Below are 15,164 nucleotides of genomic sequence, written 5' to 3'. Positions count from 1 at the left end.
TGTACCTGAGAGACTTGAAATTATGCTTCTGAATAAATAGCACGAAAGCATTCTTAGTGATGGCTTCTAAGGTTATTAACCCTCGTTTATGCTTTAGGCCACATGGTCTTGAAGTGATTAAGTGGCACCTGTACCAAGGAATGATTTCTGTTTCAATGCAGAAGAAAAGCGTAGCTTGCTCATCAAAGAATATATGTAACGTGGAAAAGCTGGATTAGACTGTAACTGAATTGTGCTGTGAAGAGCCATAGTTCATACATTTATTTGAATTCATAAGCCTATTGTACCTTAGGATTCGTTATGCATGTATGACGTCTTCCAGCAGTAAAGCCAGGGTGGCTGTAGTTCAGATAGCAAGGTACATGATTTGCATTAGCTTTGTATGCTGTGTATATTGGATTTTTTTTCTTTTTCCTGAATCAGTCCGAGTGTAAATCAGTTGATGTGTTTAATTTACTTCTCTTTCCTGCTATCCAGTACCAAAAGGAGCATTTGGAGTGTGGAGTAGTGACCTATGCTGATGGGTGACTGCTGTGCATTTCCACAGACATTGCATAACCAAAAAGAGGGTTATAAATTTCTGGTTTGGCATGCAGATGCTTCTACAAAAAAAATTGAGTTGATTTTTAAGTGCATACAGTAAAGTTTTTTTGAATGTTGATGAGGACGTCAAAGATTTTTTTTATTTTTATTTTATAAAAACCCACCCTGGAGGAAGTAGGTTACAGCTTGTTTTCCAGTCCTTCAGTTTGTTCATTTTTACAGTATTTCCTACTTATTTGGAATTCATGAATTTCATAGAATCCTTAGTTGGAAGGGATTTTTAAATGTCATTTAGTTTAGCACCTCTGCAATGAGCAAGGACATGCACAACTAAACCAGGTTCCCCAGGGCCAGATCCAGCCTTGCCTTGGAAGTCTGTAGGGACAGGGCATTAACCACATTTCTAGGACACCTATTTTCCTAATGGCAAGGGAATGACTGCAAAGGAAAGAGACTGTTGTTCCATGTATCATACACCTTTGATTTGCATCAGATTTTCCAGTAACTTTCTTTAAAATGAAGGATGCTTGTTATTAGTTGCCAGCTGGATTAAAATGGTTGGTCTTAGAGGCTTTTAATGAAGAGTGTTACCATGAAAAGTGATCACACCTACTAGGCTTATTGTCCTGTATGTTAATTTAATCTGAGATTGATGTTCATAAGAGGCCAAATATGAGAAACTGCATTCATAAATGTCTTACGTGAAACTGAGTACAGTCTTGCCAACTTCCTTCTCTCACATGCAGCACATGCAGCAGAGAACATCTTTCATTTGGTAAAATTGTAAATCTCTTGGGGTGAATCTGAAAGCTTATATCCTTAATTGAATTCAAACTTTTTTGCTGTAAATGAAAAACAGCAGCTTTGACTTATTCTTTTTAAACACATACTCACTGGAGACAGCAAATACCTTCAAATGTTGTTAGAGAAGCAATTACATAGATATTTACTTATCTTAATATCTTAATGGAGATGAATCATGCCAACAAATATGTTAACACATCTATATATCATAAAGGAAGACATTAGCTCTCATGTGGAATTCATCCCATGCTGCCTTTCTTAAAGATTATCAGGATTTTTTTAAATGCTGTGGTTGTTTTTCATATTTATTTGTTTTGGTGTAATTTATTGATTGTCAGTGGAATTTAATTTTTGTTAGTGTTTCAGTGGAGCCAACTTGAATAATCCACTGAACTACCATAAATTCCTTTCTCTAAATCAAATTCTATTAGCCAATGGCTTCAGTTTACAAAAGAAAGTATTCAGACTTAAGACTTAATATGAAATGCAAATTATTCTCACTCTATTATGTGCGTTTTCTGAAAATGTGAGGGAACATGCAGTATTCTTAAATCTTGACTGTGTACTATGGCATGTACTGTGTGTGGAGTCACTGAATCAGTGAAAGTATTTTTGTTGTTTATGATGGGGTTTGATTTGCCTGCAAGTAAAGCAGTGCTTCTTTTGGATTTATTAGAATTATTCTTTGCGGTGATTTCCATTTTCTAAGAATTATGCCAGCATTTAATAGCAGTGACTTTTGTCAATATTTGATGTAAAATAGCAGAAGAGTAAACTTCACATTTAACTCCACCACATCTAAGCATATAACGTAGGGAGTAAGTATGAAGATTAGAACTTTCATGCTCCAAATCTAATGAGGGAAATAATGTAAGACTTTGACTTGAAGAGGTGCAGGCATTTTTCAGCTGATCCTCATGAGAAACTCAAGTAATATTAGATGATTGCCTCATCAGTTGGGCTTTGGAATAATCTACGCTGAGAATTATGCTCATTCACATCACCTTATGGATTTTCTGGAAACTGAATTTGGTGGCATAATGTTTGAAACAGTTTTGTTTCCTAAAAAAGGTAAAGTTTAAATGGAAGCTCAAAACTAATTACAGTGAAGTGAAATCACTGTTGGCACAGTGCTTCTCAAAACCTTTTGACAGGTTTCCATAGTTTCTGTGCTGGAGTTAGAAACATCTGTGCTGGTCTGAGTTTCAAATACAAGAACATCATGGCATATAAATAAATCATACTTTCTATATTTATGTAGCTCTTTGCATTGCTGTGTAGGCAAAGCTCTCCCCTGGGGAATGCTGAAGTTCTGTGCAGCCCTTGGTTGTCTGTCTGTACCTAGCCCAGGCACTGACTTGGGCTGCACAAAGAACAGAGACAGTTTGTAATCAATCTTGGTTGCAAGAACTTCTTAAATTGCACAGTGTTGGTCACTATGTGATGTTGAGATGGTCATGCAGACTTCTCTGTCTGAATTCTCAGCATGTCTGAGATGAGCCTGCATGCTAACCTCATACAACTTACGTTGCTTGAGGATTTAATCCAAATATATCATGTAACATTAAATAAATTACCATCCACTCTTTCCACATTGTGCATTTGCATTTTTAATGTTGCTCTGTTCCTTCTTTTCTATGAAATAATAAAGCAGATCATGGATCATCTTCAAAAGCTGGGTAGGTGTTCATGTCTATTCTGAGTACCTGCAATTATACATCTCTAGGATAAGAGATCTCTGCATCACAATTCCCTTGGCAACTGCAATCATCTAGGCAATGCATAGTTTACATCATTCCTAGACCTGACTTTGCTATGCAGGGTCATGTCTGAAGTACAGAGAAATGATTCAGATGAGAGTTACAGAAGGGCCTTCCCCACGTATTTATTTATTTTTAGAAAACTGAGAGGACTGTTCCTTATTTTCATATAAAGTCAGTGGAGACTACATGAGATGGGTTTGCATTGTAGAGCCAAAAAAAATCACATAATGTTGTGAAATCTTTAGAATGTAATATGTTGAATATTAGGTTTGGTTAAATCTGATATGATCAGATTTTTGGCATTTGAAGATATTTGCTGGTTTCAGATACACAGGAGTGTTATTCCAGCCAGCTAAAGTACCTTAGGAGGCAAATGTAATCCCAAGTGTAGGGTCTTCTATATTGTTTGGCAACATTACTATTTGTGTAGTCCAAAAAATACAGAGGACTGAATAGGAGTATCATACTCATTTTTTGACTTGTTTCTTATTGTTCAATGTACTGAGTCCAGGTTTGGTGACTGAAAGTATTCTGGCATGCTGATCTTCTCAGTGAACAAACAGGGAACAACGTCAAATGGAGTCAAGGGGAATTTCTTGAAAAGATATGGGATGTAATGAAAGCTGGCAACTAATTGACTAGGGCTATGTTAGCAAAACTCTTTGAAATTCTGTGATTTGCCAGCAGTTGTCTAATTTGAGCTGTCACAAGATTTGTTAATGTGTCTCTGGGAGAGCGCAAAGGGGTATCCTCAGGCTATAAGTCTTCTGAAAAGTGCATCTTTTTTAAAGAAATGCCTGAAGCAGAGCATGGGATGGGAACAAAGGCAACAGTCTCCAGGCCTTAATGTGTTGTAATTTAGGAAAGTATGATGACAAGAGTAGGAGTAGTAAAATCAGAAATAAGTTTTGAGGAAATAGGAGGAGATAGTGAACATGATGCATATATATCTTATGCAACAGAGTAATGGATGTAAATTGTTCTTTTCTGTAACTAGAAAAAGGGAGCTAGGCAGATTGCCATTTAAGTCTACATGGTGAAAGCAGAGATATCTAATGACCAAACTAAATAAATGAACACATTCTTTATTTCTCTTTTTCCACAACATTCTGAGGCATTTCTGTGTGTAGACATTTATTATGCTTCATTCAAGCGCGTGTTCTCTTATATATATGAAGTTTTAAGGCATATTTGACATATCAGCAACTGAAAGCATACTGTTCATAATGCCCTCTTGAAATTCTGAGAAGGTATGTAATGTTCATGTAGGAGAGCAGTTTTCAGATGTCTTTCAGTTTCAGTGTGCCTGTTGAATATACTGTAAACACACTCTGGCTCTGATTTGACAGACAGTGCTTTCATGGACAGCAATGCATACACATGCATTCTTGAGATGTAACTTTACCATCAGCTAACAAATTCTGATTTCTGTGTTTGCTCTTTAACAAATTACAAAAGTTCTTGCCCAGGCTAGAAAGCCAGTTTGAGTCTGGCTGACAAAATCCTTCCTGTTACCTAGCAACTAGTGAAAAGGATGTGTGGGAGCATGAAGACTGAGTCAGTGCACCTGTGTCAGTAGCAGCAGCAGCAGCTCAGGAAAATAAAATGGGATGGAAAAAGCAAGGATGACTTTTTTAGAACTTCTCTTTCTAGATTTTATTTTTTTCTGGTTTTACTTACTAGCACAAATCTATTTGTGGACCAGCAATGTCAATTAGGGTTGCAGTGTCTCTTTTCACTGGATGATGGTATACTTGCTTCTGAATTTTTTAACTACTTCTCTAGGAATTAAGATCATGAAATTGTCCTCTTATATCTTAGCAATTACAGGTTTTAATTCAATTTTGAAATGCTTTATATAACCAGTTGTATTTAAGTAGGTGTGTAAAATTAATGTAGTTATTAATGTGTACTAACTGAGAGTGTTTCTGACCTGGAATTTCCTGGAACAGAAGCTTCTATTCCCAGTATATTCTTAGATGCTTAGAAGAAGAATAAAATATAAGCAGAAGTCAAAAGTGATGGAAGCAGAGAAGCAGAACAGAGCACTTGACTGGAGATTAATGGTCAACTATCAAATATGCAAATATCTAATTTTTGTATTGTCTCTTAAAGGTAGCATCTTGTGCAGAGGAAGACAATCTTTTCAAAGTTTGTCTGCACAGAAATATGATGTATATTTCTCAAAGACTTCAATATGCATTCATTCAAACATTTTAAACAACTAATATAAATTAATGGTTGCTCACTTTGTAAGAAATCAGTTCTTCGTAGGTCTAACAAGATTATTTTTTTATGACTATCCAAGCATACCCATTTAACAGAGAAAGTATGTGTGTAGTATGTGTGGTTATTCTGAAGAATAAAAGGGTTTTCAAGATGACTTCAGCTATAAATTCAAGTTATAAGATGTATTTTTTGAATTTTTATATTTCCTGTCTTTCTGTTGTCCCATGTAAAGATCTCAGGGCAGGAGAGATCTGTAGCGCAGAAAAAAATATTATTCTCAGTCATCTAAAAGTTGGGAGGAATTTATTTGAGAGCTAGGAATAATGTAATTGCTCTCATTTGAAAACAAGATATTAATTCTATTTAAAAATATGCACTTGTTAGTTTAAATGAAAAGTAGAATGTTTTAAAGGTCTAAGTAATGTTGCCTAACTGACACTGGTTAGACCTTCTTTGGGACATTGTGTTGTGTGAAAAGAAGAAACTGAGCCAATGCAGTCAGTATTAGTAAACAGAAAAAGGGAATTCCTCCACTGAACTCAGAGTGCTTTAAGTGAGGACTGTAGTAGCTTTTTGTTTTGTGTTTTGAGATTTCTAAACAAAGCCCTGTTACAGAATGTTTCCAGCAAATATTTGTATTCTGTGGAAGTTATGAGGGGGAGAATATCTTTTTTTGTAAATGAAGAAACAAAAGCTGAATTCTGTATGAATTCATTACAGGACAGGTGGGCTCAACAGAGAGCTGGTATGACCAAAATATGGCAGTGTTATTACTGAAAGATGATGCTAGTGCATGTTGTGAGCTTCAAAACTTGAAGGAATGGTCAAATGCCATGCCTGTTCTGGACCAGGTAATGTGGCAGCTGCCTAAATATTGTTCTGCCTTGTTTTCTTTCACAATGAATGCAAAATGTAATTACTATCCTCCCAGTAGTGGGAGGGTGACCAGCAACTCTACTTTCTGAGTCTCTCTTTCCTTAGGACCTCAGTCTTACTTGTCTTTTTCATCTTTGCTTCTGTATTAATCATTATAAAAGAAGTTTCTCTTTTCCACTACCAGTTGTGCATCGTACTGCTTAAGCATTTACAAATTCTTGATTATAAAATATCTGATGGTTATTATAAATTATTTAATGAGATGTCATAAACTAAAGATACAGGTGATCATCTCTAATCCTCCTTTGTACCTTCCCCCTTAGTCTTCTTCTGTAAAGCATTAAAACCTTTTATCTTTGTGCATTAATTGATATTAATGAGGTTCATCTTAGCAAAGCAGAGATTATCTTGCTTTAGTCAGACTTTCAAGGGAGAAGTTATTAACCAAAGCTTAAAAAAAAAGGAAAAAAAAAGTATGGAAATACAACCTGGAAATACTGGTGTACTGACACAACCTGTTTTTCATAATTTCATGTACAGATGTTAAGTTGCATGTTTGCTTTCAGAAGTGAGTCCCCAAAGGAGCTGCCTATTGTGCCTTGTGAAACAGTAACATGTTAAAGGAAACTGATGTTTCTATTTATTTCATTTTGTTTTTTTCTGACTTAAACTCTAAAAGAGAGATTTTTCTCTGTGGTTCTGAGGGAGGAGAATTCATTGCAGTCATGGGTCTAGAGAACTTCAGCTGAAGGAAGAAATCAAAATCTTACTAGCATAAGAATAACTTGATGCAAATGTATGGCATGAGGAATTATGTAAAAAGCGTTGAAGGAACCACGTAATCTTGGAGATGGTGGATAGAAATATATTGGGACTAAGATATTCACTTGGTAAAGAAAGAGAGAAAAAGACAGTTTGTGAGTTATTCACCCAGTCTGATAGATAAATATAATTATAATAGAAGACTTAAAAGTTTCATTCTATCTAAAGCAAAAATATTTTATTGAATGCAAATAAGTACGGAACTGAATGTATTGCCAAATATACATGTGTTTATGTGTATGTGTATATATTAGCATGTGCTCTAAGAAGAAATTTGTGATAGAAGAATATTCTTTAGATAGAAAAATAAAAAGAATAATTCATTTCCACATGTGATTAACATATCAAGAAACTAAGGCTAGGTTTAGAATGAACAGCTATATGCAAATTAAGTTTTACCAAACCATGTACTTCCTGCACAGACACAACTGATTTTTGACATTTTTCCCAGCCAGATTGTATAGTGTCAGTACTCACCATCTTGGGTAATCCATCATCTTCACATCATTAATATCTTCATTCTCTTTTCTCTCATCACTGACTAGAATCTGAAACAGCATTTCTGCAAAAGTGATGTTTCAAGCTGTAGTCAGGCTGATTGTATCTTTTTGCATGATGATTGTTTAAAATTTCTAAGTGTGGCTTATTTTCTAAAACAATTTCATTTCAGTAGCTGTTTGGGATGCTCATTGAAACTGTGCATAATTTAGATGGAAGAGTTCAACTGCTTTCTAATTTATTGGTATTTGTTTGGAGTCTGCATGAAGTTTTTGCTTCCTTGGCTTGATCTAGGACTTCAGTACTCTGCTGTAGAAGCAATCTTTGGCAAGAGTCTAAATCTGTTTCATGTCAGTTGGCAAAAGTTTCCTATAGTTATAGAAACAGTGACCAGTTTGGTAATAATCCTCTACTTTGTCAGAGTTTTATTAAATGTAGCAAAGGTCTCTCATTATGTAACAGCTAGGAGATGTACGTGCTCCATTTCAACTTAGAATTTAATCGGAAATGTATTAAAAATATATATTTTTTCCATATCTTTGATGAATAGCTTCCAGTGTTTGAGTTCAAAGATCAGATTTGAATAAAATTTCTAAACGATGCTTCAAATTAAATGCAAATAAATAACAAAACACACGTGCACACACAAAAAAGAAAGCAACAAAACATACAACTCTTTTATTCAGTGATGATTGAGACATTCAAATTTGATTACTACAACAGTGGCCAATTCTCTTGCTCTTATTATTTCCATCATATAAAACTGCCTTTTCCTTGTTGTTCCTTGTGTTCCATCATGGGTTTGTTGTTTCTTTTGTGTGTGTGTGTGCGATATTCATCTCAAATGTAGTTGAATGTAAACTCTCGGTATGTGTGGAGATTTTGAGAAATAATTGATGATGATGTATTTCAGTTTTTCATGCCAGAGTGCTGGAGCAACCCAGGCTCATTCCAAAATATTTGTTGATGGATAAAATGGTCCTTCGGTTGCATAATAGTTGCTTCTGCAGCTACTGCTGTGGCCCATATACAGCTCTTATGATGTCTGTTTGGTTCCTCCCAAGCAGAATATAGCTACTTTTATATTATATGCTTGAAAACTGATTGAAAACACAACATAATAATTTTTAAAATGCAGGATGCGTTTAGGTAAGACTTAAATGCAAGAGCATATCAATAATTAGAATTGACTTCCTAAAAAGAAGAAACTGAAAAACAATGAAACTGAAAAGTACAAGAAAAATAAGTGCTTAGATTCCATGGAAACTTAAAAAAAAATAAAAAAATAAAAAAAAAAAAAAAAAGAGCACAGTAACACAATTTTTTAGTGAGTTATAGCTGAAAACTTGCTCTATTTTATTTTAACATGGTCACTGTCATTAGCTATGCATTTTTGACAGCAATGAACAAGAACCTGCATGTTGTACTTATAGAAAACAACACCTCTGCAGTGGCGATCCACTGCTGAAACACACTACCCACTGTGCTTACATATAGAGTTTGGTCTCCATAAACATTTAACAAGTGTCAGTGTTAATTGTGTGGAAAAAATGGCACTGGGAATTTAGTTACCTTTGCTTTGTAAATGCTTCCACATCACGCTTCCTCTCTGCTGCCATTTGTCAAGTGGCAATAAAATAGAATTCTGATAGGAATGTTCAGCCTCTACTGCCATGCCACCAACAACAACCTCTGATATTCTGGGCCAACCTAATAAAATAGGAGGCTTAATTTCAGAGCTGCCTGCATATGATGTTTATTTATATCCCTCATTCCTCACATTTAGAAAATGCCTCTATAATAAATAGAAAGAAAAGTACTCAAGAAGTTAAATTTAGGAATGTTTTTTGTATAAAGTACAAACATCTTGAACATACTTTTCCTTTTTTTCTGAAGTATTATGCATAGTTTTCCCCTGAATTTGATGTTATTCTTCCAATAAATTCATCAAACATTTCTTGCTGTGCATATTCACAACCAATTTGTATGGAGCTTTTGAATTAATTGTTAAAAAAGCAGTTGCATTTAACACCCCTTCAAAATAAACAAAAACCTCTAGGAGGTATCTTGCTCTAGAAGAACAATTTGCTTCCTATACTCATTTTTATCACATGCTGGGTATTATATAACCACCACTGCCACAAAAGGAACAATTGATTACCTATTGTTTTTATGAATATGTTGAAAACAAACAAGAAGGACTTTACCATGGACTAGAAATTACTGTACCTTTCATCCTCATAGCCTTTCTTGGCAGGTCTAATTGTAAATGTCCAGAAAGTTGTTTTTGGAAAATGGAAAAATGATGTCAGTATAGAAAAATGCTTCCCATGTTGGTGTTTTGCTATTCTTGTAATCAGCTATATTGCTAACTGAGCACTAGAAGCTGCAGCTATGTTGGGAGTGATCCTCAGTGGACCTTCACTTCCATGGATCTAACTAACCATTTTCTAACCATATTTGATTTTTGTAACATCCTGTGCCAAGGTGTTTCTTAATTTGATCAAGTGTAGTGTGAAAAAGTACATTTGTTTATCTTATACCTGCTAATAACTTCATTCAGTGCCCCTTAGTTCTTATGGGGGGGGTGGGGGAGGGGGAGGGAACCATGCTAATACTCCCTTTTCAATCTGTTCAGTAGTTTTTCATGCTTTCATTGACCCTCTTCAAAATGAAATAATTGTCTAACTCATCTGTCTTCATTCCCTTCGATCCCCTTCGATCCCTTGTCTTCTCTAGGAACTTTTCTAGATCTCTGTAGTTTTTAAGATGGAGCAATGTGAAAATAAAATAATAATCCAGGTGAGGGTTTAATGTGGATTCATACAGAGAACAACAGTACTTTCTGTTTTCTGTGTACCTCTGAGTAATAATTGAACATCTTTGCCCTTTTGATTGCTGTCAAGCTAAGTGCTTCAAGCTCATGTTTTCAAAGAACTGCCCACTTTGACATAAAGATTATTTCCCAAATAACAAAATATCATTTGGAGCATGCACCATGTGCATTTAATTAGAGCAATTCCTTCCCCATGTGCATCACACTGCATACTATAGTTAGTTTGTGTGCATTAATAATTCAAGGTGTCTACTGATTAATGTTGGTTTCTGTAAAGTGGCTCTGTGACCTGAAGGAGATGCATGCATTAAATCACAACAACTCATTTTGTGTAGGCTGCTGAACAGACAGACATTTGCTGAAAATGACTCCTGCTTTCTGTTCACTTGGGCTAATTCCGAATTATTGTCATAGGAGTGAAGTGCTTTGTATCTTGTTACAAGTCTCTTGAGCTTACCCAGTCAAATCCATTTGTGATTCACAAATTATCTTGAAAGATTTGTTCTGCTTCTTATAGACCTGGGGAAAAAGGAAAGAAAGAAAAAGAAAAAAAGAGACTTATTTTTTTCATCAGACTTCTAAAGGAAAACAAATGAAAAACTGTCACCAATCCTTGTGTCAAGGAAAATAAATATTATTTACAGGTACAGAGGTGTCAAGTAATATAATATTAAAATAAAGAGTAATTTGATCTTCCTCTGATAGAAACCCTGCTTACGGCTGAGTGCCCTATGTGTTATTCAAGTCTCTGAGCACCACACAGAAGTAGATATAAGACTTTGAGATGATTTCTGTTCTCTGGATGAGGTAAAGAACCACTATCTGACCTGAATTTGTGATGGATGTTGCTTATCGATGTTAGCATTAATTTTAGAGACTAAATAAAGCAGCAGGAAGTAGCACATGGTTAAATTCCCAAAGGTGCATTGGAATGTTCTGCCACTTTCTGTCCTGTGCTTTTAGGCAATGTTGCTTTAGTTATGATTTAATTATCAAACAGCTTTTAAAAATTCAAAGAATTTTTAAATTCAAAGTTCTGTCTCAGAATAATATATTACCACTGTTTAACATGTAAGTATCTCTAAACATGCATTATATGTTGCTCCTTCTTTATCTCTTTATCTACTTTCACTTTATCTACTTTCAAAGAGCTGCACCAGATAAAATGTTCCAGAATACGGAGTTCACTGTGTAACTCAAATACTGTAGAGCCTGCTCGCTGAGATCTCACTGTCTGCCTTTCTGGTGTTAATCATTATAGTAATAAAATATCTCACAACACTTAAGTAGCATTTGGTGCAGGGAAGTATTATCTTTTTCCACTTTACAAACGTTAATCAAAAGCAATGTAAAATATAATGGAACGTGAGCATATCCTGAGAATGCTACTGGGACTAAGCTGAAAGCTTTTGAAATTACCATCACCATGGGAGTACTCAATTTGGGTTCAGAGCTGAGCACACATCTTGGTAAAACACAAATGGAACAATGAACTTGGTATTACTGGCTGTTTTTTACTGACTGCTATTTTGTCCTTTTTTTAGCAAAGTTGAAGCTTTAAGCTGATGACAGTGCTGTTCTTGCAGAAGTTGGTGCAAATTCCACTGGCAACTTAAATCAGAATTGAGAGTGAGATCAGAACTGAGAAATGATACTATAAGTTAAACCACAAAGATCAGATCAAAGATATAGTTCAGTTTTACAAATGTGTAGGTGAGTGATCAGTCTTCTCTGTTATGAATGTTTTCTGTAAAGTCCTAAGCCTCTGCAGGGTGAATACAGAAATCTTTCTGTGTAAGGACTGGACTTGTATTTTGCTCTTCAGCATGTACTATAAAATCTTGTTTTGGTTTTTTTTTCTCACAACTTTTAAAAACAATTTTGTATACTCAACATGACCCCTCACATTAGTAGGATCTGTTACATCAGATACAAAGTACAATTGAAATTTGCTTAAGAAAAGACACAGTAAAGAAGAGAGGAAATTAATAATAATATTATGATGTTCATCTGTTAAGAAGCAGATGATCTCAAAATCTGGAAAAGTAAATTACGTATTAAGGTGGAAGCCATGGTATTTTCTTTTATAGTCTCAGAATTACCTGCTTGTAATCAACCATTCTCTAAATGGATATGTTGCACTGGGGTAAACAGGGACAAGGATAATTCATTCCAGTCTTTCTATATCATAACTGCTTCATAATTAGTGGAGGAAAAAAATAAATAAATAAATAAAAATCAGAATTAAATGGGCCCAGTCTAATACTTTCGAGAAGTGGCAACAGAACTTTTTGTTAATGTGTTCATCAGTTTTGCAAGGAGTGAACAGGTCCCTTCCTATGTGCCCAGGCTTCACTGTGTTGATGGAGTTAGAGGCCATCTCATGTTGTAGCAGAGAATGAGGCACCTGGCATTGGCAGCCACTGTGGACATGTGATGGAGAACTGCATTGTGAACAAACCCTGCCAACTTATTCTGCTTCCTGTGCCCAAGTAAGAGTTTATTAACTTAACTGAGCTATAAAGATGTACCATAATTTCTCTATCTGGGAGGTAAAGAAGCCCTGCACAAAAAAAAAAAATGAATTCCTTTTATAGCTAGCATCATTCAGCTAGTCCTACAAGTTATCACAAGGATGCCAACAGTGAAACTTGAAGTGTAAGCAGAGGTCTGGGGACTCATTCTGTATTAACCCAGTGGCTTTAAGTACTTATGTTTTGCTAACACTATCTAAAATGTCTTTACTTTCAGCTGCTTGCATCCATAGGTAATCAGTGTCCCCGTGCTTAGGCTTCTGGGGGTGGGAGACTACTTAATATTTTGAACTGTGTTTTCTGCTGTTCATCAGCAGTTGTTTTAATGGGTGTTAAAGCTGGGAGACCAAAACAATATGCCATTTCATTATTCAGTTCTGTTGTTTTTATTGTAGTAGATAAAGTAGTTTGTAGTTTTGTAATTTTTTTTTCTATTTTTTTTTAATTAACAAATATAACAGTATCCTGCAAAAAGAGCAGAGAAGTTTGGCAGAAAATAAACATCCCATCCTTTAGTTCCGGCTTGTCCTCTCTTGTCAAAGGGGCAGCAGTCACTGAGCTTAGATTCTTAGAGTGATGCCCAATTCAGTGCTATAAATCCAGTCACATTCAATATATAAACTGTCACAATTATAGATTCAAAAATACTGCACTGTCCAATTCATTTAGTCACATTTGAAGAGGCTCTCACAACCACCCTTAAGAAAGTTTATTAAAGCAACAGTCAAACTTTGAAACTACAGGCACTCAAGCTTAACATTATGTAGAAGAAATTGGAGAGGTCAAATTCCATCTTGTTATTAGGATTAGAGCTCAAGGGGCTCTCAGGCTGCTCACTATTTATGGGGTAAGATGATTGACTCAGCATTCAGCAAGACTGTTACCAGTCCTGAGCAAGGTCTGACCAAAGGAATAGGTTAGGGGAAGGGAGTTGTATACCATTGTATACGACCTCAAATTTGTATACTGAATCTCATAGGTAGGAATGCAAAGATTCTAAGGTACACATCAGGTTCCCTATAAATTGTTATGGCCAGACAATGTTTACTGCAATGATGGTTTTCAGATAAACTGAGGTTTGGGAGGTGAAATGTAATGGCGAGTAAGTCAGTGACCACACAGCATCTATTCTCAGTTAAAAGTGAAATAAGTAGAAAAAAAATACAATGGTAAGTTCCTTTACACTGTGAATATGGAAAAATATATGAATACGTGCACACAAATATATGCACATATATGAATCTATATACGAAGTATAATAATAAAATTATTGAAATAGTTTGAAAACTCCCATGTTCCTCTGTTACACAGTCTTTTACTAAATAAGGTACAGTACATTTAAACACTATGATCTGTTTGTAGAGCTAAAAGTAAACAAAATGCTGGAGTGGTGGTCATTAACCTTACTTTCACTTCAGAATTAAGTACATGTTTTTTAAGGGAAAGCTTACCTGTTTTTTGAATCTCTGGAAAGTCTGTTTCTTTCACAAATATGAGGCAAAAGAGTATAGTTCCAGAGTTGTTTGAGTCAGTGATATTTGTAATCAATTCTAAGAAGGCCAACTTATTGTTTCTGTGGTACATATGCTTAACTAAAGTTATTGGAGCTAATTTCTATCACTGAAGTTTCATTGAGGCTTGTGCTTTGGAGACTCAACAGTGGGTTTTCTTTTGCAGTTCATCAGGACATCACTCTTGTTTGTTCATTAACCGTTATGGCAACACAATATTAAAGCTGTCCCATGAGCAGCATATATTTTTCAGCGTGTCATGCTCTTTTAGAGCATCTGTTCCTCTTTCTGAGGTATCCTAATATATTTGTTTTGAAACTATAGATAAGGTGGGAACAATTCTTATAGGAAATCAAAAGGTTTGTATCACTAAATAACAATAGCATACTTGGCACTGCGGAAAATTCCTCCTCAGGAAGGATTTGGACTTTGTTATCCAAATCCTGAGCCACTGCATGTATGACTGACTAAGATGTTAGAAACAGTTCCATTGCTGATAGCAATTTCATTGCCTGAAGAATGTAGGTAAGTTTTAGCTGGGATTGTGACCTCAAACATATTTTGAATAAATTCAGTGCATGTTCCTTCTCTAGCTCTTGATATATATTTTAACATTCCTTACAGAACTTGATTGATAATAATGCGTTTGTAGAGAGAAAAGGTGGCTGGGAGTTGTCAAGCTCTTTTGTTTTAAACTTTCTCTAAGGCAGCATATACGTCTCTTTGTTTTGCAGTGCAGTTCAGACAT

Source organism: Coturnix japonica, chromosome 5, assembly GCF_001577835.2.
Source record: "Coturnix japonica isolate 7356 chromosome 5, Coturnix japonica 2.1, whole genome shotgun sequence".
In the NCBI taxonomy this organism is placed as follows: domain Eukaryota; kingdom Metazoa; phylum Chordata; class Aves; order Galliformes; family Phasianidae; genus Coturnix; species Coturnix japonica.
Note: the sequence above shows the minus strand (reverse complement) of the source record.